The following is a 25,700-nucleotide window of genomic DNA, read 5'->3' on the forward strand; positions in this document are numbered from 1 at the left end:
ACAAGGTCCCACCATTTATTTTTTTTTTTTTTTTTTTTTTTTTTGCTAGAGGGTATGTGCTCACCAGAGAGAGTGAGAGAGAAGGCATTTCGCAATGGGGACTGGTCATTATATTAATAGCACTAAAAGGTGAGTATATGCCTAAGATGTGCTTAGGAATTTTCAAGGGCAGCGGCAGCAGGTTCTGGTTCTATACAGGATTATATTAATATAATAATTTTTCCTCCATTTCTCCTCTTGTTAGCATTTCTGGCATGTATGCACACATGCCCAGTATGTTTTCCAAGCCTCTGAAGGCAGGATTCAAAAAAGTCAACCATATGGGGATCTGGCTCCCTATGTACGACACTCAACTACTGTGCCTAGGGTCACTCCTCTCTCCTTGCATATATCAAGAATAATGACACATGGTTCCTTAAATGTTACACTTATTTTGATTATTCCACTTATTAAGACTGTTCAAATTCTATGGTTCCTACTTTTTAAAACTTCTTTGGAAAATACTCTTAATATATGTTTTTTTAATAATTTGTGAATTAATAAAGAAATAGGAACTATTGCCTAATCATGAACACAGAAAACTATAAAATTATTCAATGTTATTTAGTAATGCTAAAATAGTCCAAAAGAGAAATCCCTCAAAATCTTATATTTTAATTCATCTAGCAGACAGTCTACTAGGCATACCTACAATTACATTAATTTTATAAGTAATTATTACCTTTAATCAAAATAAATTCCTAATGAAGACTTAAAATTTAAAATGTAAATATAACTATAGAAATATAGTTTTTGAAAGTTATGAATCTTTGCTGATTTCCTTAATTAAAGAGCTATACGCAGGGGCCAGTAGGTGGCATGGTGGTAAATCTGCTAGATTCCCACATAGCCGACTATGGTTTGAGTCCCAGACCTGGCAGCTTGATGATCACACAAGGTGGATGTGCATGTGTACTCAAAATCCTAGGAGAATGGAGGAAAAGGGATTGTGGCATGGCCATCCTCCCAGGGGGTGATTTCTCACTTTCCCTCTCACTTTCTTTCTCTGTTTCTCTTTGGCAAGTATATGAACCCTATAGCATACCCTAAAACTTAAATAAATAAATAAATAAATAAATAAATGTCACAATATACATAAATAAATACATGGGGTTTTTTTCTTTCTTTTTTTTCTGTAGAGGTTTTTGTTATAGGGCACTTATGCTCATCAGACAGAGACAGACAGAGAGACAGAAAGCGAGAAATCACCCCCCAGTGGGGATGGCCACGCCACAATCCCTTCTCCTCCATCCTCCACTCATGATCTTGTGCACGCATGCACACATGCCTGGTGTGAGTTTTAAGCCACCGGGTCCAGGACTCGAACCATGGTCAGCGACATGGGAGTCCAGCGACATAGCCATTACGCTAACTGCTGGTCCCATAAATACATGGTTTTTAAAAAGAAAAAAAAGCTGTAAGGGATTTAAAAAAAAATAGTCAACAACCAAACAGAAACTGGGAGAGATTATTTCACAGAAAAGAAATATAAGTATTTTTTTAAATATGAAAATATACTTTTACCTACTCATAATTAAGTAAGTGAAAATGATAAAGGTAAGAAATACCATTTATTCTATCCTATTTACAGAAATAAAAAAAGTTGATGTAGTCTATGACGGTTCTGGTGCTAAGAAATAGGCCAAAAAGGGACCAGCAGTTAGCATAATGGCTATGTCACTGGACTCCCATGTAGTCGCCCACGATTCGCGTCCTGTACCTGGTGGCTTAAAACTCACACCGGGCACATGTACATGTGTGCCCAAGATCCTGAGAGGAGAATAGAGGAGAAGGGATTATGGTGGCAAGGCCATCCCCCCTGGGGGGTGATTTCTCACTTTCTGTCTCTTTATCTCTGTCTGGCTATAGCCAAAACCCCTCTAAAAAATAAAAAAAAGAAAGAATAGGCTGAAAAGAAAAAAAAGAAACAAAAACACTTAAGGGTCACAAAAATGCAAATTTATCTGTTGATGATAATATGTATGACAATATCTTTAACTGGACTAGTATACAGTGTATCCATGCTGGGAAAATTCATTTTGCAGGCTGTAATGATATACAGTGGCTGAATATATAAAAAAGACAATAAAATACAAAAAGAAAGGAAAATAAACTGGCCAAGAGATAGTGTTGAAGAGATTATGAAGTATACTACCTCTTTTAACAGTAATATATAGTAATGGGCATCAAAATTTAAAATGTACACATACCATCTGACCTAATAGTTCTGTTTACAGGAATTTCATCCTCTGAATACATGTAAGCTCAAATCATAAAGTCATGACATATTTTTCTATTTTACTATGTAAAAAATGCATCATGACTTTTCCAACAACCTAATATATCATAGATGGTTTGTACTCGCAAGACACTGAAAATATCCTAAATATCTACCATAGGGGACTGGGTAAATTAATTACAATATATTCACACAATGCCAATAGTAATGAGAGTATAAGTATGAATATAGTTACATCTCTATGGGTAAGGAAAATAATCCAAAACACATTGTTAAGCAAAGATGCAGAAATATAATATTACATTATCTTTGTGTAAAGGAAGTGAGAAAACGAAGGCCAGATGTACTCCAGTAAGTTAAGTCTGTGTACTGTCAGACTATCTAAAGGGCTAGCCAACAAATTAGTAGAAGCAGGCACCTCTGCATATGGCAGATAAGAAATAGGGGTCAGATGCATTGGAGAATTCCTTCTATTTTAATAATTATTTTATTCATCACTATTGTTATTATTACTATTTTAAATTTGATCAGAGAGAAAGAGAGAGAGAGGACGAGTGAGAAAGCAAGCCTCCTACTCTAGAACTCGAATTACAGTCAACCATGTGGGAGTCCAGCACCCCAACCACCAGAGAATTCTTTTTTGTTGTTGCAAATAAAAATGGTTTACTTGAACTAGGGCTTAGGATAAATTGGGACCAGCAGTTAGCGTAATGGCTATGTCACTGGACTCCCATGTAGTCGACCGCGGTTCGCATCACTGACCCAGTGGATTAAACTCACGCTGGGCGCGTGTGCATGCGTGCCCAAGATTCCGAGAGGAGAAGGGATTGCGGTGTGGCCATCCCCCCCGGGGGGTAATTTATCGCTTTCTCTCTCTCTGTCTCTGTCTGGTGAGCACACACACCCTATAGCAAAAACCTCTCCAAAAAAGAAAAAAGAAAAAAAAAAGAAAGGATAAATTGCCCAAATGAGCAAAATCTGATTTCCCAGACATGTGTGCTCTTCAAAAATAGATTAGAAAACTATTTATGTAATAAAGAGAAAGGACAAGAGAAGGGAATGTTACAAGAGTTTATGTTGGTCCATTTTAAATAATGTAGGCAACTGGCTATATTTTATTCTTTACATAATAAAATCAAGCATAGTGAAAAGAAGAAAGAATGGGTGTCACCCTGTAGTATTTTTGCTCCTTTTGCAGCATCACAACGTATTTACTGTAAACTAAAACATGCCTTTTGGGGCAATGACCCTGATGAGTATGGGGCCTATCCAAAGTCTCAGGCCTATGCTTTACTGAAGCCTTCGATACTTAAATGAACCTTGTATTCCACAGTCTGTTCTGGACTGCTTTTCTTTTACATTTATCACTTTTGATCAAGATTAGACTTTTTTTTTTTTTTTTTGGGGGGGTTTTTGCTATAGGGCGCATGCGCTCGCCAGACAGACAGAGAGAGACATAGAGACAGAAAACGAGAAATCACCCCCCCAGGGGGGATGGTCACGCCGCAAGCCCTTCTCCTCCATTCTCCTCTTGGGATCTTGGGCACGCACGCACACGGGCCCGACGTGAATTTTAAGCCACCGGGTCTGGGACGCGAACCGCGGTCGACTACGTGGGAGTCCAGCGACATAGCCATTACGCTAACTGCTGGTTCCCAAGATTAGACTTATTTTTAATTAATTTTTTTCCAGTTATTTATTTAACTATCAAATACACCTCTGGAATCTTCTCTGTCCCTTATTAGCAAAGTATCAATTTATATCTTTAAATTTCTACTGGGCCTGTGTTTATTTTGCTATTTCCACACTTAACTTGAAACCCATGTTCTAACAGCTGCCACTGGAACCTTTCTAAAACACAGAAATGATTCCATTTACTTACAGATTTTACAAATGTTGTTTGGACTGTATGATCTTAAAGCAGAGACCTTCAGCCAACATACTTGTTTTATATGGATAAGACATCATTTTAAAAAATATTCTGACTCAGGACCAGCAGTTAGCGTGATGGCTATGTTGCTGGACTTCCATATAGTCAACCGCGGCTCCCGTCCCAGACCTGGCGGCTTAAACTCACGCCGGGCGCATGTGTGTGCGTGCCCAAGATCCCAAGAGGAAAATGGAAGAGAAGGGATTGCGGCATGGCTATCCCCACTGTGGGGTGATTTCTTGGTTTCCATCTCTGTTTCTTCTCTTTCTGGTGAGCGCACGTGCCCTATAGCAAAAACCTCTCAAAAAAAAAAAAAATCTGACTGGTTGTCAGTAGTTTTAAAACTGTGTTATTTCAGATTAAATCTAGATAAACTTACCTGTGCTTTTAAAAAATAGGAGCCTCTATGACATGAGACTTTAAGTTCTCAATGGAAAAAATAAGCCAAGCAGCTATAGTCTTCAGTTAGAGCCTGAACAATTGGCTTCTAATTTGCCTATCTCCATTCACCTCTCTTATTTCTCCAATACACTGAAGACTTGGCTTACTTATTACTTATATTCCCTTTCAGTTCTATTTAGGAATCTGAGATCACAGATTTAGAGCAAAAAATCCAAATTTATTATCATAATAATCTCATATGTCTAATCCAAACCTACCATTACATACAAAGCTTTTACCGTAATTGGCATGCTCTGTAATCATAAGAAACTTTGCCTGATTCCCTACAACTGCTATGCTCTTTCAGATCTTTTAATCTGTTGCTTCTTTAAGACCCACCTATGTGATTGTGTGTAAGAATTTGCCCTAAAAATGTCCTTCTCCTTAGACTAATATATACGTGACTCTTCTGTATTATTGTAGTACTGTACTTTGCATATTACTGTTATATCATGTCGAAATATGGAGGAGTTAAATGTATCCTAGGTAGAAGAGAGTGGTATTGCATCATGATATTCAGTAGGTAGTACTGATTGGGAGAGCAATTAATTGTATTGAAGAGAGAGGTACAAAAGCTGTAAGTAGAAATATAATGTGTTGTGGCACTAAATTTAAAAATAAGTATGCAGCTTAGCGCGACCTTGTGAAGAATTTGTGTACATTATGTATGTATGAAAGAGGGGAGCCAACTTAAGCAGAGGACTGTGCATGCCTCACCTCACACTACCAGCTACCTCAATACCCAACTCTATGATCATGATATTAAATGAGAAAACCATAGGCAAAATAAGAGTAAAAGGGTGAAAAATATGATCTAGCTTTAGAGAAAGATTTAGGGAAGTCAACTACTTTTGCAAGTACGTAAAGGCTGAAATCATGGGGAAGAACCTATATTACATGTAGAAAGTAGAAACTTTGTGTGTTTCAAACCATTGTAAGTGACCAACTAAATTACTAGTTGACTGGTGTAAATGATCAGCTAAATGTTTAGAGATCTAGCCATCTTGGAAGAAAACTCTACGGGAGTCTAAAATAGAACAAAGTAGGATCTCAAATTTAAGTAATAACCCAGAGCAAAGCAGTCAAACTCTGCCCATGGGCCAAATTTGGCTCAAGGAAGACTAGTTTTTATTTGGTGCAGAAAATAGAATTGGTTAACATATTTTGTCTTTTAAAAAGTCAGTAATATTTTGAGACAGGTGAAAGTTACATGAAGTTCAATTATTACTATCAATAAATAAAATGTTGGAACACAGCCATACCCATTTATTTATTAATTGACTATGGCTGTTTTCACATTATAACGCAGAGTTAAGAAGTGGCAATGGCGACTTTGAGTCAAGATCCAAAAATACTTACTGTAGGTCCAAACTTTGGGTCTGAATCTCAGCCTCACCACTTATTTAATGTATAACTCTGGGCAAATTATTTAATATCTTTAATAACTTAATTCCTATTTCATTATTTATAAAACATAGATAACAATAGTGACTGCCTCCTAAAAAGCACCTGGAAGAATAAGAATCCCTGGTACTTAGTGATATACTATACATGTTTGCTGATAATAATGCAATGCTAGTATTATTACTATTAACATTAGTAACTCCTAGTATTATTACTATTAACATTAGTAACTCAACTGTCTTTCAACAATCTATAGAAAACAGAAGTTCTTCAGAGAGTTGGTCTGCTCAGCTATGCATGTGTCAACTTTGTTGAAAATCTAACACACTGTTCTTCTTAAAACTATAAAGATTTAAAAGATATCTCATAAAAATTCATCCAAATGTTTCTTTCAAAACATAATTGTATCATAATATTTTTATCAGTTTTTAATGTTGAATATATTTTATGTACAGCTATCCCTTGGTATCCGTAGGAGACTGGTTCCAGGAGCCCCTATGACTACCAAAATGCTCAAAACCCTTATATAAAATAGCAAAATATTTTGTATATAATCTATGTATAGTATCCCATATACTAAATCATCTCTAGGTCACTTAAGATGCCTAGCACAATGTAAAGGCTAGGCAAACAGTTGTTAATACTATATTGTGTCTTCTTAATTTATATAATTTTTATTACTGTATTGTTATGTTTTTTCCCCCTAATATACTCAATAAGCACTGACTGAATATGTGGCTACAAAAGCCATAGATATGAAGGGCCCACAATAATATGTTTCTATATGTTTAATATGTTGGGACCAGCAGGTGGTGTGGTGGCTAAGGCGCTGGACACTCCCACATGGCCAACCATGGTTCGAGTCCTGCACCTGGTGGCTTGCTTTCTTACTCACTCTCTCTGTCTCCCTCTGGTGAAATTAAATAAATGAATAAATGTTTAAAAATATATGTTTTATAATGTTTAATATGTTAACAATTATATATGAAACAACTTACAAATAATCTTAGTCCAAAGGTTTACCTATAATTCATTTACCTACCTTGAAATATTTATCTAAAATAGAATTACCTAAACAAAATGATTTATGTAAAAATAAAAATAATTTGTAGTAGGACATAATTTATTATAAATGGTATGCCTTTGAGTTTAAAAATATATACACTATTATATAACCATATTATTTGACTTCTATCAGTTTATTCCTATAAGCTACACAACTTAAGTAACTAGAGTATTATTAGAATTCCAATTTATGAAACAAAATTATATTTTGTCATTCGGGTACTTGGAATTCAAACTGTATTTTCCCATATATTAATATAACAAATGGTAATAAGGTACCAGATTTCCTTAAAATACACAGATACACATATATACATGATTGGCAGTTATACCCAGAATTACAGATCTCTATAGCATATCAATAGTCTTTGCACTGAAATGTAAGAATGTGGGATTTATGAAGTTAGCTAACACAGGAAAATTCCACTAACCTATGTTACTTAGTTATCAAAATATAAGAAATCCACTTACGTGGGGGATACCAGGTGGTGTGGTAGTTAAGGTGTACATTCCCACATGGCTGACTACAGTTCAAGTCCTGGACCTAGCAGCTTGAAAGTCATGCAGGGTGCATGTGTGTGCAAGCCTAAAATCCCAAGAGGAGAATGGAGGAAGGGGATTACAATATGTCCTTGGGGGATATTTCTCACTTTGTCTCTCTCTAGCAAGTACACGTGCCCTATGGCAAGTACACGTGCCCTATGGCAAACACCTAAAAAATTTTTCAAAATAAAGAAATCCACTTACTAATTTAAGTAGAAGACAACTAAGACCTATTCTACATGAATAAAATACTGATAAAATTTATTACCCACACGTTATTTAAAACACTCAATGCTTGGTCTAGCCATGGTACATGGTAGTATGTACTTTGCACTGCTGATTCACAAGTAGAGACCACATGGGAGGCTTGACTTTGATTCCCAGACTACTCTAAAAAAGCCGGGCAAGGTGGCATGTTCCTATAACAACAGCTACTCAGGAGGCTGAGGCAGGAGAATTACGACACAGACCTTATCTATAAAACACCAAATACCACACACACACACACATACACACACACACACACACAAAAATACTTGATCCTTAAGTTCTTTCATACACCTTAATGCTAAATATTTGATATCTTACAGAAATTTCTACTCGGTGCTACTTAACATTAATAAAAAGTGCTGACTTTGGGACCAGAAGATGGAGTAAAGGTTATGTCGCTGAACTCCAACAGAGCTGACTATGGTTCGAGTCCCAGATCCGCCTGCTTAATCTCAAGCTGGGCACATGTGCATGTGTGCCTAAGATCCTGAGAGGAAAATGGAGAAGGGACTGCAGCAGCACAGTCGTCTCCCTGGGGGGTGATTTCTTGTTTTCTGTCTATCTGGCATATGAACCCTGTAACAAAATCCTCTCTTTAAAAAAAAAAAAAGAAGGGCACTGACTTTGACATACATAGCCATTCAAATGCACGTGCCTTCAAAATATTCCATTTAACATGCCCTTACTAAGGGAAAGGCTTATATTTTTGTTCATGTACACATAACAAAGATGAAATAAATTTTTATTTTCCATAGTGACAGACTAGACACTTTGAGTGATTCCCCCTTAGAAACAGACTGTTGCCTTGACTAAATATTCAAATAGCTAAACCAGAATAATCTTCCTCCCTATCTCATTTCTAGACTGTAAGGAAAACTGCCTGTCTGAACTTGTAGCCAGGTAGAAAAAGAGAAACAAATCTACTTTGAAAATCCTCTTATGTAGGTTGGAACCTGGATTCAATACTATCTATGTGGTCCAATAAACTCAAGCCTGAACTAGCCCTGAACTACTAATATCCCCAGGCACCTGGCAAAAACAAGTCCGAATGTTCTCTCAAGAGCCACCTTCCATCTAGGCTTCAATGACAACAAATAGTTTAATTCTAAGAAAATACAAATTCACAATGTAAATGAAAACGATTATAGCAACAATAAAAAACACAATTTACAAGGAAATAGCACCATAAACAAAAGCCAATGGAAGGGTATTAATGAAGCTCTTATATGTTAAAATCAGACAGAATACAAAATGTAAGTACAGTTTAGAAATAAAAAAGTATTGAAAATGTAAAGAATACAAAATAATTATCAATTGTAGCCAGAAAACATCTAGAAATAAATGGTAAAATCACTGCAATTCAAGTCAATGGACAGATTTAATGATGGATTAGACACAGCTGAAGAAAATATTGCTGGACTGAGAGCTGAAAAAAAAAAAAAGTTCACGGGCAATACATAAAGACAAAGAAATAGGGACCTGCAGATAGAATAATGCTTATGTAGCTGGATTGCCATGTAGTCAACTGTGGTTTGAGTCCCAGACCTTGTGGCTTAAAAATCACGCCTGGTGTGAGACCAGCAGTTAGCATAATGGCTATGTTGCTGGACTCCCACGTAGTCGACCATGGTTCAAGTCCCGGACCCAGTGGCTGAAACTCACGCCGGGCACATGTGCGTGCATGCCCAAGATCCTGAGAAGAGAATGGAGGAGAAGGGATTGAGGTGTGGCTATCCCCCCTTGGGGGTGATTTCTCACTTTCTATCTCTCTGTCTCTATCTTTCTGGCGAGTGCACACGCCCTATAACGAAAACCTCTCCAAAAAAAGAAAAAAAAAAAAAAAGAAAACAAACAAGAGTTAAGAAACAGGGGTGGAATATACAAGTCTAATAATAGTTACAAAATAGAAAAAAAAATTTTTAATTAAAATCCAGAACTAGGCAAAGACAATAATTGGGCACTAATTTTTTTTACACAAATTTAGGAAGCCCAAGAAATATCAATAAATAAAGAGAAATCTACACTGAGCTAATCATAGCACTATAAAATCTGAAACATAAACATTATAAAAAATCTGACAAAAATACAGACCATTTATTAAAAAATAGAAAATTAAATTTGCAAAACCAATGTAAATTGGTAAATATATAGGCTAAAATTTTTATAGCTTGAGGCAATAATAATAATCTTCCTGAATTTAAAAGTAATAAAGGAAAAATATATGAGTAGCATGTAAGTTATGAGTTAAGGTTTTAGCATTAGAGTTCCATTAGAGTTTTGGACTGGAGGAAGAAAAACAGCACAGTAAGTATATACTTCAATCAATTAAGAGTTAAAGTTTCCTTAGTTAATTTAGAAACTGGCATACAGTAAAAGTACATTTAAGTTTTTCTGGAAGAAGACAAACTGATTACACAGCTGAATATCTAGGGAAACCATGAAATGACACAAGTAATAAAAAGGGACTACCTTATATTACTTTTTTTTTTTTTTTTTTTTTTAGTTTGCTATAAAGGTGTATGTGCTCACCAGAGAGGCAGAGAAAAAAAAAAGTGAGAAATTCCTCCCAAGAGGGGATAGTCATGTCACAATCCCTTCTTCTCTTGGGATTTTAGGCATACACACACGTGCCCAGCATGTTTTTCAACTAATCGCTCCAGGACTCGAACTACAGTTAGTTATATGCAATCCAGTTGCCTTAACCACAGCACCACCACTGGCTGTCCTTATTATATTTTGTAAAGCTGCTGAAATTAAACTAAGATTGCATTGGCATGTGAATAAAGAAGACTAATGAAACTAAATAGAAAATCCAAAAAGAGACCAACTGCATATGAAAATTCAGAACATGACAAAAGCAATCTCTCAAATCAGCCGGGGTAAAAATCAACTTTTTCATACTCTATAACCAAATATTAAAAAATAAAAATAACTCACTCTAACATACAAATGGGAGAAAATTTCAAAATGGACCAAAAACTAAAATGTAAAAAAATTAAATAGTACAAGTATCAGAAACTTCTGATATCAGAAGTTGGTTACAGAGAAATTTTTCTTAACTATGATTTAAAATTCAGAAGCAGTTGGGAAAATCGATACATTTTAATTACATTTTAGAAAAGTACATAATTTTATAAAAGCATCAAACATATAAACACTATAAGCAAAACAAAAGATAAATGAAAAGGTACACATTTGTAACTTAGATCACAGGAAGGGCTTTGTATCCTTAAAACATAAAGAGCTTATAAAAATTGAAAGTAAGTCTAATTTATATAAGATGGGATTGAATACAAATACATAGCTCATGGAAAATGAAAATATAAAGTCTTTAAGATTTCTTTCTTTTTTTTTTTTTTGAAATTTTCGCTATAGGATGCGTGCACTCACCAGACAGACAGAGAGAGACATAGAGACAGAAAGCGAGAAATCACCCCCCCCCAGGGGGCATGGTCACGCCGCAATCCCTTCTCCTCCATTCTCCTCTCAGGATCTTGGGCACGCATGCACACGGGCCTGGCGTGAATTTTAAGCCACTGGGTCTGGGACGTGAACCGCAGTCGACTACGTGGGAGTCCAGTGACATAGCCATTACGCTAACTGCTGGTTCCCAGGATTTCTTGATCTAATAGTAAAAATACGGCAGAATAACTGAGACTAGGTCATTCTTTTAAAGATGATTCAATTTTTTAAGTTTATTTAGTTATTATTATTATTCAGTTTGACCAGAGAGAGAGAGAAAGGGAGAGAGTGAGAAAGCAAGTCGCCAGGTCCAGAACTTGAACTGCCTTCAGCCACGTAGGAGTCCAGCACCTTAACCACCATGCCACCTGCTGGCCCCAGAGACTGGGTCATTTTTTAACAGAAACTTATTTGGCTCACATTTCTAAAGCCTGGAAAGTCTAAGGTCAAGGTACCAGAAAGTTTGGTATATGTAAGGCCACGCTCTTCTTCAAGACGGTGCTTAGCACACTGCATCTTCTGGACATGAGGAAGGATGGATCTTGAGATGGCAGAAGGCAAAAAATGCCAAGAGGCAAAAGGTAGCCAAACTTACCTTTCTATAATGGCATCTAACCTACCCATGAGGGCAGGGACTCATAGCCTAATGACCTTTCAAAAGTCTGAATACTGTTATAATGGAATTAAATTTCAACACGGGTTTTAGAAGAGACAAACATTCAAAAGATATAAAAGAAAATGTCAGTTTCACTCACAGTAAAAAAAATAATAATAAGAAAAAACAATTAAAACTACACTGAGACGCCATTTCTCATCTACTAAATTAACTACCCCCCATACCCTGCCAAAAAAGAACAGGAATCATTCCATGGCCTGGTATTTAAGCAGACAAGGATCCACTTGCCTGATGGCATGATTTAATTCTTGCAATTAGAGGCCTGAAAACCAACCCAGGCATGTGTGCCTAAAATTCCCAAAAGAAGGCAAAATGGTGAAGGAATTGCAGCATGACTATGCCCAATAGGGGAGAAGTTGCCTTCTTGCCCACCCACCCCTCCTTCAGTGAGCACACATGCCCACTGATGAAGGAAAAAAACAAACAAAAGGCTTTGTGGTGGGAATTCAAGATGGTACCAGTTCTATAGAAGGAATATAACATAGAGAATATTTAGCAAAATTACAATGTGCGCATCCTTTGGTACAGATTCTAGGAAACTAACCCCAAAATCTACTAATTAAAAAAAAGGGGAAAAAAAAGCATGCAAAAGAAATGAACTATAGCATTATTTATAATTGGAAAATAATGGAAACAACCTCAATACGTATCAGTAGAGGACAAGTTGACCATCCTGCTATGGCTTGAATATGGCTTGGCCCATCATGGTTTCGATAATAGTTTTCCCATCAATGATTTGTGTTTTAGAATTTGGTCTTAACAGGCAGTCATTGCATCATACAGGTGACAGTCTCATGAACTGATGCTGTCTCATGAGGTAATTGAATGAGTTCTAGCTCTTGTGATAAGGGATTAGTTCCCATGAGAGCAGGTTGTTGTAAAAGAGACCGCTGTCTGCAGCGTTGTCCCCAATGTAATGGTGTTGAGAGAGATGGTGAAAGCTAATGTGCAAGAGGCCTAGTGGGCAGTATTTGGATTGTGGGGACACTGCCTACAGTTGTGAAGAAGTACCAGATGGTGGTTTCATGCTTTTGGACTTTTTAAAATTTTAATTAATATTTTTTTGGAGAGGTTTTTACTATAGGGTGCATGCACTCACCAGAAAGACAGAGACAGAAAGCTAGAAATCACCCCCAGGGAAGAGAGCCACCCTACAATCCCTCCTCTTCCACTCTCCTCTCAAGATCTTGGGCACATATGCACACGCGCCTGGTGTGAGTTTAAGTCACCAGGTCCGGGACTTGAACCACGGTCAGCTATGTGGGAGTCCAGCACCATAGCCATTATGCCAACTGCTGGTCCCAATGCCTTTGGATTTTCTAGCCACCAGAATCCAGGTGTTCTGTTATAGCAACACAATAATGGACTGACACATCTGTAATCTCAAAATTAAAATGTTCCAAAATTCAAAACTTTTTTAAGTGTTGACATAATGTTACAAATGGAAAATTCTATACCTCACATCATGTGACAGTCAAAACACAGTCACAGTCACAGTCAAAATGCAGGTGTATAACACAGTTTATTCAAAGTCACCAAGGGAAGAGAAGAGAGACTTCCAACCATCTCCAGCTGCAACAGATCTTTTTCCACACACTTAGGACTACCCCCAAGCAAGCAAACCCACAAAGGGTAATAAAATGGCCCACGTGGGACATATATGCCAATGGCAGACACAAAATTCCTTTTAGGCTCTACATATGCAGTGTATATGAAATGTAAATGAATTTGATGTTTACATTTGGGTCCCATCCCCAAGGTAGCTCTATATATGTGCAACTATTCACAAATCTGAAGAAATTAATATTCTGAAACACTATTTCTGATAAAGGATACTACACTCATATACCTTACATAACGGAATACAACTATGGTTATATCACTACAGTGTTCTCTAAGATACTAAATTAAGTGAAAAAAGAGAAGAAAAGTATGCATCTGATTATCTAATAAACAGCATGAAAAAATGGTTATATATTTGTTAGTTGAATCTTTTGTTTCTGATTTCTATTTTAGTAGGCATAGGCCATTTGCATTTAATAAAATTTTTGATGTACTTGATTAAAAATTACAATCGTGTGTGTCTGTATGGGGTTTTGGGTTTTGTTTTTTTTGGGGGGGGTATTTGGTTTTCATTTTAAATACAGGAGCTCGCTGTACTATGTTCTTCTTACCTCAGCCTCCCAAGCATCTGGGACCACGGTCATGTGCCACCATGTTCAGCTCTTTGCTTGCTACCATACCCACGTTGGCTGTGAGCTTACCATTACCATTCTCCTCCATCACTCTCCTGAGTAGCTGGGACTACCGGTGTGGACTATCACACACAACTTTTTAGAAGGGACTAAGAAATGAATCCAGGCTTCCCATGTGGCCTCAGACTCCGAAGCAGAAAGTTCAGCACATGCTACTGAAGAAGTGCCATAACCTACCATCTTAATAGTGTTTTCTTTGTATCTGTTAACTGTTCTATTTGACCTTTTCACCTTTTGGGGATTAAGTATTATGATTCCATTTTGTCTGTACTTGGCTTAACTTATTCACCTTTGCTTTTAGTGGCTACTCTAGCGTTTACAACCTTTAAAATAATCTTAAAAATCCCAGCCTACCCTCACATAATATCATCCTGTGTTAAATATAAGTAACCTATATGTTACTTTTGTCATTTAATTTTAAATATAACCAACAATCCTTTACTACAATTTTTGTTTTATCTCTGACATTTACAAATTATGGCCCACAGGCAGACTGCCAGTTTCTGAAAAAGTTTTATTGGAGCATAGCCACAGCCACTCATTTATGGATTGTCTATGGCTACCTTTATGCTAGAAGAGCAGAGTTGAATAGCTAAACCAGTTATATTATGGTCCATGAATCTAAAATAGTTGGCCCTTTAACAAATATTTTGTCAGCCCTTACTTTAGACCATCAGTAATGTTTTATACTGCTTAATAATGAGAAAAATTGAATTTCATATTTATTTTCAATCTTTTTACCATTTCCAGCTCTCATTTCTTTAAATAGATACAAATTTCTGTTCAGCATTTATGCTGTTTTTTAAAGGCTTTCCTTTAACATTTTTCTATACCTTGTCTTATGGAAATTAATTGTCTTAACTAAAAATATCTTTATTTCTCTTTCATTTTGGAAAGGTATTTTTGGAAATGTCTTTTATAGGTAAAAGATGTAACAATATAAATCATGTAAAATAAAACAAACAAAAAGAGACCAGCAGATGGTATAATGGTTACATCGTTAGACTCCCACAAAGGCGACCATGGTTCCAGCCAGACTCAGTGACTTAAAACTCATGCTGGGCGCATGTGTGCGCATGCCCAAAATCATGCTGGGCACATGTGTGTGCATACCCAAAATACTGGGGGGAGAATGGAGGAGAAGGGATTGCAGTGTGGCCATCCCCCGCTGGGGAGTAATTTCTCACTTTCTGTCTCTCTGTGCTCTCTCTCTGTCTCTCTCTCTGGTAAGCACACATGCCCCATAGCAAAAATCTCTCAAAATAGGTCCACCAGATGGTATAATGGGTACATTGCTGGACTCCCCTATGGTTGACCACAGCTGGAGTCCTGAACCTGGCAGCTTAAAACTCATGCCAGGCGCATGTGCGTGCATACCTAAAATCCTGAGACAACGATGGAGAAAAAGGGATTGTGGTATAGCCATTTTCCTGGGGGTAGATTTCTTGCTTTCTGTCTCTCTGTCTCTCTGTCTCTCTCTCTCTCCTTCTCTGGGTAGTGTGTATGCCCTATAGCAAAAATCTCTCTCTCCAAAAAAAAGGAACAGAGCCATAAGGTATAGGAGATGGCCAACTCTGTAGCACAGTGGTTAAGCACCATAAATCGGGAACTAGATCTCACATGGCAGATCACAGTTTAAAGCTCAGCCCTGAGGCTCAAAAAGCACACTGGGCATGTGTAACTGTGTGCTGGGAATACTGGCAGGATTGAGAAATTAAAGAAAAAAGATTGCTACATAATGATGCCTCACTGGGATTCTCTCTCGGCCACATAAAGAAAGATATCAGTCAAAAATATCAATCGATTGAAAACTGTTGATTCCTTTCAAGTGATATTCCAAGGAAAACATAATAGTAGTTTCTAAAACAATTATTTTGGAGAAATTTCCCAAAGTTGACAATTATAAATCTACACATCTAAAGAGCTTAAGATAAAAAAAACAGAACAAAAACTACTCTAGGCACATTACAATCAGTAGAGAAAGATAGCAAGTGAACAATAGAGAGGATGTTAGTGAGAAACAGATATGGTTTATTATCTGTTGATGATGACGTGTATAGTATTCTCAACTGGACTGGTGTGGGAAGTATTTCATGATGGGTGAAGTCTTTTAACAAGCAAAATGAGAAATAGTGATTGACTGTTTTAAAAAAAAATTATAATAATAATAATAATTATTGGGAAATGCATGGAAAAGACATTGAATGATAAAGCGGGGAGATTGATGTCTCTGTATTGACTGACATGCATGGCATTCTCTTTTGAAAAAACAATGGAAATCAATGTAAAGTTATATGTAATCCAATGTAATATAAAGAAGATTATGATGATAAGAAAAAAAAACCCAAAAAAGAAAAAAAAAAACAAAAAAACAGCAAGAAACTTCAAAAGACATCTATAAGAAAATGAAGAGGAGGAACCAGCAGTTAGCGTAATGGCTATGTCGCTGAACTCCCATGAGTCGACCGCAGTTTGCGTCCTGGACCCGGTGGCTTAAACTCACTCTGGGCGCGTGTGCGTGCGTGCCCAAGATCCTGAGAGGAGAATGGAGGAAGGAGAAGGGACTGCGGCATGGCCATCCCTCCTGGGGGGGTGATTTCTCGCTTTCTGTCTCTCTCTGTCTCTCTGTCTGTCTGGCGAGCACACACGCCCTATAGCAAAAACCTTTCCAAAAGAAAAAAAAAGAAAAAGAAAATGAAGAGGAGCCTCAAAGTAGGAGAAAGTATTTATATATCATACATCTGACAAACATGGGTATCTAGAACTCTTAAAGCTCAAAAAGAAAGCAAATAATCCAATTTTAAATGAGTAAAATATTTTGAGAAACACTTTACCAAAGAAGATAGCAAATAAGCACATAAAAGATGCTTACTCTCACTACACTGAGAAAATGCCTACTAAATCCAAAATGCAATGTTTCTACTACATAATCACCAGATGGTTATTATGAAAAATATTAATGATAAATATTAGTGTAGATGTGGTGAAATTAGAAGGAACCCCTGTAGGTACTTGCTCAAAATTTTAAGTGGCACATTCGCTTTGGAAAGGGTTTACCAACTTTATTCCCCCATAGGGCATGTATGTTCACTGAAGAGAGACAGAGAGGGGGAAAAAAAACCCCCCCCCCCCCCCCCCCCCGTGATGGCCATGCCACAATTCCTTCTCAGTTCTTCTCTCAGGATTGTGGGCACCACACACACACACCTGTGTGATTTTGAAGACAAGAGGCCCAGGACTCAAAGCATGGTTGGCCAAGTGGGAGACCAGTACCTTAACCATTAAGCCACCTAGTGGCCCCATGAGTTTAGCAGTTTTATAACATAGTAAATTTATCATATCTCTAGCAATTCAATTCCTAGGTGTGTACCCAAGATTTGTCCACACAAGACATGTACACAAATGTCCACAGCCTAAAACTGGAAATAATCTAAATAGCTACCGATTGCTGAATGCATAAACAACATGTAATATATCTATATAACAGAATACTATTCAACACAAAAACTAATAAGTTGATATATGATATATGGTACAAAAAATTAATCCTCAAAACATTCTAAATTGGTCATATAAAAGAGTTTTTTATATGACTACTTTACAAAACTATGCTAACTACTTTCACTTATTGTTAATTTAAAAGTATATAAAAGACTACATATTATATATGTCCATGTGAAGAATCTAGGAAAGATTTCATAAAGCCAGAAAACAGATCAGTGGTTGCCTTAGGCTAGGTAGGCACTAAGGACTGACTCGGATGAGCATGAGGGAGCTTTTCTGGGATGATGAAATGTTGTAAACCTAGATAGTGGTGATGGCTGCACAACTTTAAATTTATTAAAAATCACTGGATTGTAGGTTTACAATGTGAGTTTAATTACATGGAAACTAATGTTACATTTGTAGCAAAAATGTAAAGTAGTTCATAATCTGCAGAAGAAATTTAGCAATATCTACAAAAATGAAAAATGTCATACTCTGATTTAGCTCATTTATACCTACGATATACCTAGGACTTACATATTTATCCCTGTACAAAACCCATGTACATGAGATAATTCATCAAAAATAATAGCAAAAGAATAGAGCAAACACTTACTACCCATTAGTAAGGGACCAGGAAATTAAATTTTTATATAGCCATAGGAGTAAAATACTCTGCAGCCAACCTAATGACTGATGAAACTTTTCTATACTGATAAGAAAAGATACTCAAGCGATAAAAAGAGACACAAAACAGTGTATATATAGTACAGTATACATAAACAGTGTATAAACAGTGTATATATAGTACAGTACACCTGCCTAAAATGAGGAGCAAGAAAATATAAAATTATTTTTTCTTAAAATGAATAAAACAGTTCTGGAAGAAAACTCAATAAAATAATTACAATTGTTGTGATAGAAATGGAAATTAGGGGGAACAAACCATATCTCAGTGGCAGGGATATCTCATTATATACTCATCATGCTATTTGAATTTTGACCCATGAGCATGTATTAATTCATGGCTCAAACTAAAAATTAAAATAAGGAGAAAAATCTTGAAAGCAACCCCAAAGGGTACTTTATTTTATTTTAAGAGGTTTTTGCTACAGGGTGCATGTGCTCTCTGGAGACACAGTGAGACAGAGAGTGAGAAATCACCCCCCACAGGACGGGTGGCCATATCGCAATTCTTTCGCCTCCATTCTCTTCTAAGGATTTTGGGCATGCACACACACCTGGTGCTTGCTATGAGTTTCAAGGAGCGGGTCTGAAACTGCAGTCAGTCATGTGGAAGAGAAGTGGCTTAACCATTACACCACCTGCTGGCCCCTAAAAGGGTACATTATACAAAGGTACTTCAAAAGTGTGTGGAAAAATATAATTAAAGTATAAGTTCATTTCTACTGCAAACAAAATTTAGAAGTCCATGTACAGTTCATGTCATACACATTCTCCATTAACTTTTTGAAGACCTCTCATGTATAAGTGTATCATTCTATTACTGTGTTGCTCCTACTAATACTTCCTTCCCCTTTTGTCCTTTCATATGTAAGAGCAATTAGCAACTTAACAACAGTTGTTAAGGTCTAGATTCACTATGCTATCTACTCTCTTCAGTCCTCTTTAAAAGTGGTTCTACATACTAAATTCCCTTGACTGCATTATTTCACATAGTTTACAATTCTCTAATTTGATCTTGCCTAAGATACATCCTAACCACTAAAAAAATTAAAAAGGGGGGCTGGCAGATGGCGTGGTTAAGGGTGCTGGACTCCCACGTGGCTGACTGCAGTTCGAGTCTGGGACTTAGCGGCTTACTTTTTCCCTTTACTTTTCCTTCTCTCTCTCTCTTTCTTTCTCTCTCTGTCCCCTCAGGTCAAAATTAAATAAATAAATAAATAAAATAAAATAAAATGAAATGATTATTTTTAAAAAATTAAAAAGGGAATGACTGTGAATGCACTGAATATTATTCCCAATGGGACAAGAGTTTTTTTTATCCCAGTTTTAAAATAGAAAGAAAAAATATTTTCTAGATACCATTGCTTTAAAACACTACAGATGGGACCAGCAAATAGCATGATGATTACATTGCTGGACTCCCACATGGCTGGCTGACTGCAGTTCAAGTCCCAGACCCAGAGGCTTGAAACTCACACTGGGCGTACGTGTGTGTATGCCCAAAATCCCGAGGAGAGCAGATTGTGGAGTGGCCATCCCCTCAGGGAATGATTTATTGCTTTCTGTCTCTCTGGCAAGTACACATACATGCCCTATAGCAAAAATGTCTCTAACAACAACAACAAAAAATTATAGCCAAAAAGCTTCAACCAATAAATTAAATAATAAAAAAATATATAGTTTTGTGTCTTCATCCTAGAGAAATTTCTTGTAAGATTTCTGCAAAAGAAGCAATGAGCAAAATTTTGTCACTTTTACAATAATTACAAAAAACATTTATTTTCTTCATTCCATAGTGAAAGCTGACATAAATTGTGGTGGTCTAATTCTCTGAACCAAGAATGTTAGTGGGAAGGAATTACAAGATTAAGATCTATTTTTTTCAATGATGTGACTTAGCAAAGGATTAAGTAATTCAAGTTACCAGAAAATTCAAACATGTACTTACACCTTGATGATGACTATAATGGCTTTATATACCTTATTCTAAAACATAACTGATCTGGGGGCTGGAAGGTGGCATTGGTAGTTGAGACACTGGACTCCCACATGGTTGATTGCAGTTTGAGTCCAAGACCTGGTAGCTTGATTTCTTCTTTTGCTCCCTTCAGTCAAATTGAAAAATGATATTAAATAAATAACTTTAAAAAAGAGTACTTGATCTGCCTAAACAGTAGCTTTCAGTTGAATGCTTTTACATTCTAATTTGTTTATCTACAGTGAACAAGGGAATTATCATGCTTTGTTTCCTTTGCTTCTACAAAAAAAACAATCAATACTGTTTTCTGAAATTACATAGTAGATTTCTCTAGATTCTCATATATATATACATATATATATATATATGTATATATATATACACACACACACACATACATATATATACACATACATACATCTGTGTTGGTGGGAAAAACGTATTATCATGTGATAAGTTTCCATTTGTGACAACATAAAAATTCTACTATAACTCCTATTTGCCCCTAAAATAACCACAGTAAACTACTGAGTCACCGAAAAAGTCATGATGCATTTTTGCATAGAAGAGCATAGAAAAATGTCATGAATTTTCTGACAACCCAATATTTCACTTAAAAAAGAGCAATAAAGACCAAAATTACAGGTGAAAAGATGGTAGCTATAACCAGCACCAAATACAATGCTGAATTTCTAACCATTGCCTACAGAAACAAATCCATACAAATTTGTCTAACATTGATGGTTACACCATATTCTGAAAACAAAATAATGTAATGATAAAGAACAAAACAATATTGATAGAGTTTAATAAAGGAATAGCATTAAGACTACCAACTAACTCAAAAAGGAAAAACATTTTTTCCTCAGAACAGAAAATAAAGGCACCAGCAGTTGGCATAATGGCTATGTCGCTGGACTCCCATGTAGTCAACAGCAGTTCGAGTCCTGGACCAGTGGCTTAAACTCACACCGGGCACATGTGCATGCATGCCCGAGATCCCAAAAGGAGAATGGAGAAGGGATTGCAGTATGGCCATCACCTCTGGGAGGTGATTTGTCTCTCTGTCTCTATCTTTTTTTGGAGAGGTTTTGTTTTGTTTTGTTTTTGCTATAGGGCACGTGCGCTCATCAGAAAGAAAACAAGAAATCACCCCCCAGGGGTGTGGCCACACCACAATCCCTTCTCCTCCATTCTCCTCTCAGGATCTTGGGCAGGCACGCATGTGCGCCCAGCGTGAGTTTAAACCATCGGGTCCAGGACTCAAACCATGGTTGTCTACATTGGAGTCCAGTGACATAGCCATTATGCTAACTGCTGGTGCCTCCTTTCGGGGAACAACACATGCCCTATCCAAAAAAAAAAAAAAAAAAAAGAGAGAGAGAGAAAATAAAGAAATAGAAAGCCTGACAGCCTAGATTTCTCCAAAAATAAATGAGGTCACCTGTCACAAGTGATTAGTGAAGGTAAAAGATGCAAAATAGAAAAAACTGGTGTTTGTTGATCAATATAATTAAGACTGTCAAGAAACAATAAGAGTGCTCTAAATCAAGTGCCCCCAACTTCTGGGCCATGGATTGCTACCAGTCCCTGGCCTGTTAGGAACTGGGTTGCACAGCAGAAGGTGAGCAACAGGCAAGAGAGTGAAACTCCATCTGTATTTACAGACAATCCCCATCATTTACAATATCTCTGAGCTCCACCTCTTATCAGATCAGCAGCAGGATTAGATTCTCATAGGAGCCCCAAGATGAGACCATCTAGTCACAGGAAAACAAGCTTAGGGAACCGACTGATTCTACATTATGGTGAGTTGCATAATTATTTAATTATATATTATAATTATTTAACTATATATTATAATATAAATAATAAAGCCCACAATAAATGTTATGTACTTAGATGATCCTGACATTGACCCCTCTCCGATTCCATGGAAAAACTGTCTTCCCATTCTGGCAGGTAGTGTGGTGTTTAAGGTGCTGAACTCTCATACAGCCAACTGCAGTTTGAGTCTGGTAGCTTACTTGCTCATTTTCCCTCTCTCTTTTTCTGTCTTTCTCTGGTGAAATTTTTAAAAATAATAAATAAAATTAAACAATAATTCTAAAAAAAAGAAAAGAAAAACTGTCTTCCATGAAAGCAGTCCCTGGTGCCAAAAAGGTTGGAGATCACTGCTCTATTTTATGTAGAAGAGATATACTGATTGAGGCTTATAAGACAAACACTTTTTGAGGGTCCTGCCTCCCCCCCAAAAAAAACAAATGTATTACTTTATTTAATTTCCAAGCTTTTTCCTAAGTTTGTTGAAGCCTAGACCTAAGTAATAAATGCAATCCATAAAACTTGGTTGTGGGGCCAGCAGGAAGTATAGCAGTTAAGGTGTTGTACTGCCACATGGCCAACTGTGAGCTGAGTCCAAGGTGTGGCAGCTTAAAAATCATGCCCTATTTCAAGAATGTCCAGTTGTTCTAAATAATAGGTTGATAAATCTACTTAGCTCCATGAAAGAGCAGACCCTTTGGTCTTCTTTCCTAGGCAGTTATCATATTAGGACTTAATACTTTTTAGTTTTGCCACTACACATACTATAAGCTACTAGCTGAATAGTTTTCAGTCTAGCAATCCTTCTAGTACCTAGGACTGCCAGGCAAACCCCTCCTGTCCCATCACTTAACTTTGCCTGGAGTGATGAAATTTATGAATATTTACTTTCCATTAGGCAAAAGGAGGCTGGGAAGGCAGCATTAAAATTTGTCTTAGGGGGCCAACAGGTAGCATAGTGGTTAAGGTGCTGGACTCCTACATAGCTAATTGGTTCACATCCCAGACGAGCTGAATAGAAAATCATGCCCAAAATCCCAGGATGAAAATGAAGAAGAGATTGTAGTATGGTCATCCCTGTCGGGGGTGGAGGGTGATCTCTCATTTTCTCTTCTACAGTCTCTTTCTGTCTCTTTTCATTGAGCGTACCCAACTGATGGCAAAAACCTAAAAAAACAAAAATAAAAAATTTGGTTTAGGGCTAGGCCAGCTCCACAGCACAAAGATAATACACTGTTCAAGAGAAGCTGAGTACCACATGGCAAGCAGGGTTTGAATCCCAGTCCAGTGACTCTAAAAATATGCCCCGTATGTACATGAGTGCCCAAGATCCAGGAGGCTGGAAGGTTGGTGAAAGGGGATTGAGGCATGACTAGACTCTGTGGAGGGCACTCATCTCTATCTCCCTTTCTCTTATATTCATGCTCATATACTCTAATATGAATAAAACAAAAAAAAAGTGCTTTTATTTATGTAAAACGGTTCAATTCTATGTTTTCTGCTCAAATGCCCACTAAATGTAGATTTACCCAATCTACAACTAGAGAACAGGAAAAGACCAGTCAGAATTTAATTAATTCAAATTTGCAAGTCTTACAAATTCTCAGATCTCAGTTTTCTTATCTAGGAAGAATAAATTTGACGTCTGTTGTATTGCAAATATATACATACATACATACATACATACATACATACATACATACATGAAGATTTCAAAAATGTCAAGCATAAGTTTATCTTTAATGCAAAAAATGTTTTAAATCCGTGCATAATTTTTCCATGGGCACCTTCCATAAACTTTTTCAACAGTCCTTATACAGACATAGCAAAATCTTCATTTGTTTAGAAAATATAGCTCATTGAAACTGCTAGCCAGGTAAAGTTAGAAGCAGTTATAATAACAAATTTAAGACAATTCTCTACAGTAATAGTCATTTCTATAGATCTTAAAAGTATGTATAATTATAAAATTAGCATAGGCTTTTATGAAGGTGGAAAAATACTGCCAGAAAATATAATAACTTACATATTTTACACATAATATGTTTTATATATTTATATTATATATACACACACAAATATACACATACATTCACTCTTACCCTAACCTATACACATTTATTATAATATGTCAAGTGAATAAAAAATGAAAAGAATCCTACAAACAAATATTGTAGGATTGAAATCTGTTAATATTCTGACCTCTTTTATTTTTTTAAAGAATTATTTTATTCATTGGGACCAGCAGATATGGAATGATTACATCGCTAGACTTCCACATGGTTGACCACAGTCCGAGTCCTGGCCCCAGCACCATGAACTCACACGAGGAATGTGTGTGTGCATGCCCAAAATCCTGAGAGAAAAATGGAGAAGGGATTGTGACGTGGCCTTCTCCCCACGGGGGTGATTTTACTTTCTGCCTCTCTGTCTCTCTCTCTCCGGTGAGTATATGTATCTGATAGCAAAAATCTCTTAAAAAAATAGAAATTATTTTATCTTTTTACTTTTAGTTGTTGTTATTATTTTTATTTGACCAGAAAGAGACAGCAAAAGAGAAAGGGAAAGTGAGAAATCAAGTCCCAAGTTTGTGACTCAAACCATGGTTGCTACTTGAACTACAGTCAGCCATGTGGGAGTCCAGCACCTCAACCACCATGATAGCCACTGGTCCAATTTCCTGATCTCTTATCCAGGTGTCTTGAACATTGTTAGCTATCCCTAGGAAGTTCTTCTGTTCCTTCATTTAAACTATTACCATTCCTTCAGAACTCAGCAAGTGTTAGCTTATCCAGCAAATCTACCCTGACCTTTCAAGACTAAATTGACTCCCCTGCTGTGTTTTTTCATTCCACACTGTAAATCTCTCCTAATTGCAATTATGTAATAGTGTAACTGCTTGTTTAGTATCTCTTAACTCTGTTTTTCAGAACAAGAACCATCCATCTTAGTTATCTTATTATCTACCTTATCATCTATCTTATTTTCTATTTTACCCTTAGACAGACACAAACCTTTAGAGAATAAACAAGTACAGAATAATTGTTACAAGAATTTTAGTGTTAAATATTTATTTGAATAAAATACTTCTATAGATTTATTCTCTTTTGATAGGTACACTATGTTGCTATTTTTCTAGTTTTCTTCTAGTGTGGAAAAATATATTAATAATTAATTTTTCTATTAAGGTAAAATCGAATATGGGAGAAAATTTTTCTTTTTAAGAAATATTGCCTTTTCTTTTTTAAAGAAACTTGGGATTTTGGGCAGGCATGCACACGTGTCCTATGTGAGTTCCAAGTCACAGGTCCAGGACTTGAATTGCAGTAGGCTATATGAGAGTCTAGCACCTTAATCACTGTGCCACTGCTGGCCCCGAAATACTACTTTTTAAAAAAAAT

General features: G+C 36.6%; 1 protein-coding gene across 1 annotated transcript in view; it reads right to left on the reverse strand.

The window, feature by feature from the left end:
- The window catches only part of ZNF654 (zinc finger protein 654), a 104,095-nt gene that overhangs the window by 39,147 nt on the left and 39,248 nt on the right, over positions 1-25,700 (reverse strand). The window lies entirely within an intron of this gene.

Source organism: Tupaia chinensis, unplaced genomic scaffold (assembly GCF_000334495.1).
Source record: "Tupaia chinensis unplaced genomic scaffold, TupChi_1.0 Scaffold000448_1, whole genome shotgun sequence".
NCBI classification, from domain to species: domain Eukaryota; kingdom Metazoa; phylum Chordata; class Mammalia; order Scandentia; family Tupaiidae; genus Tupaia; species Tupaia belangeri.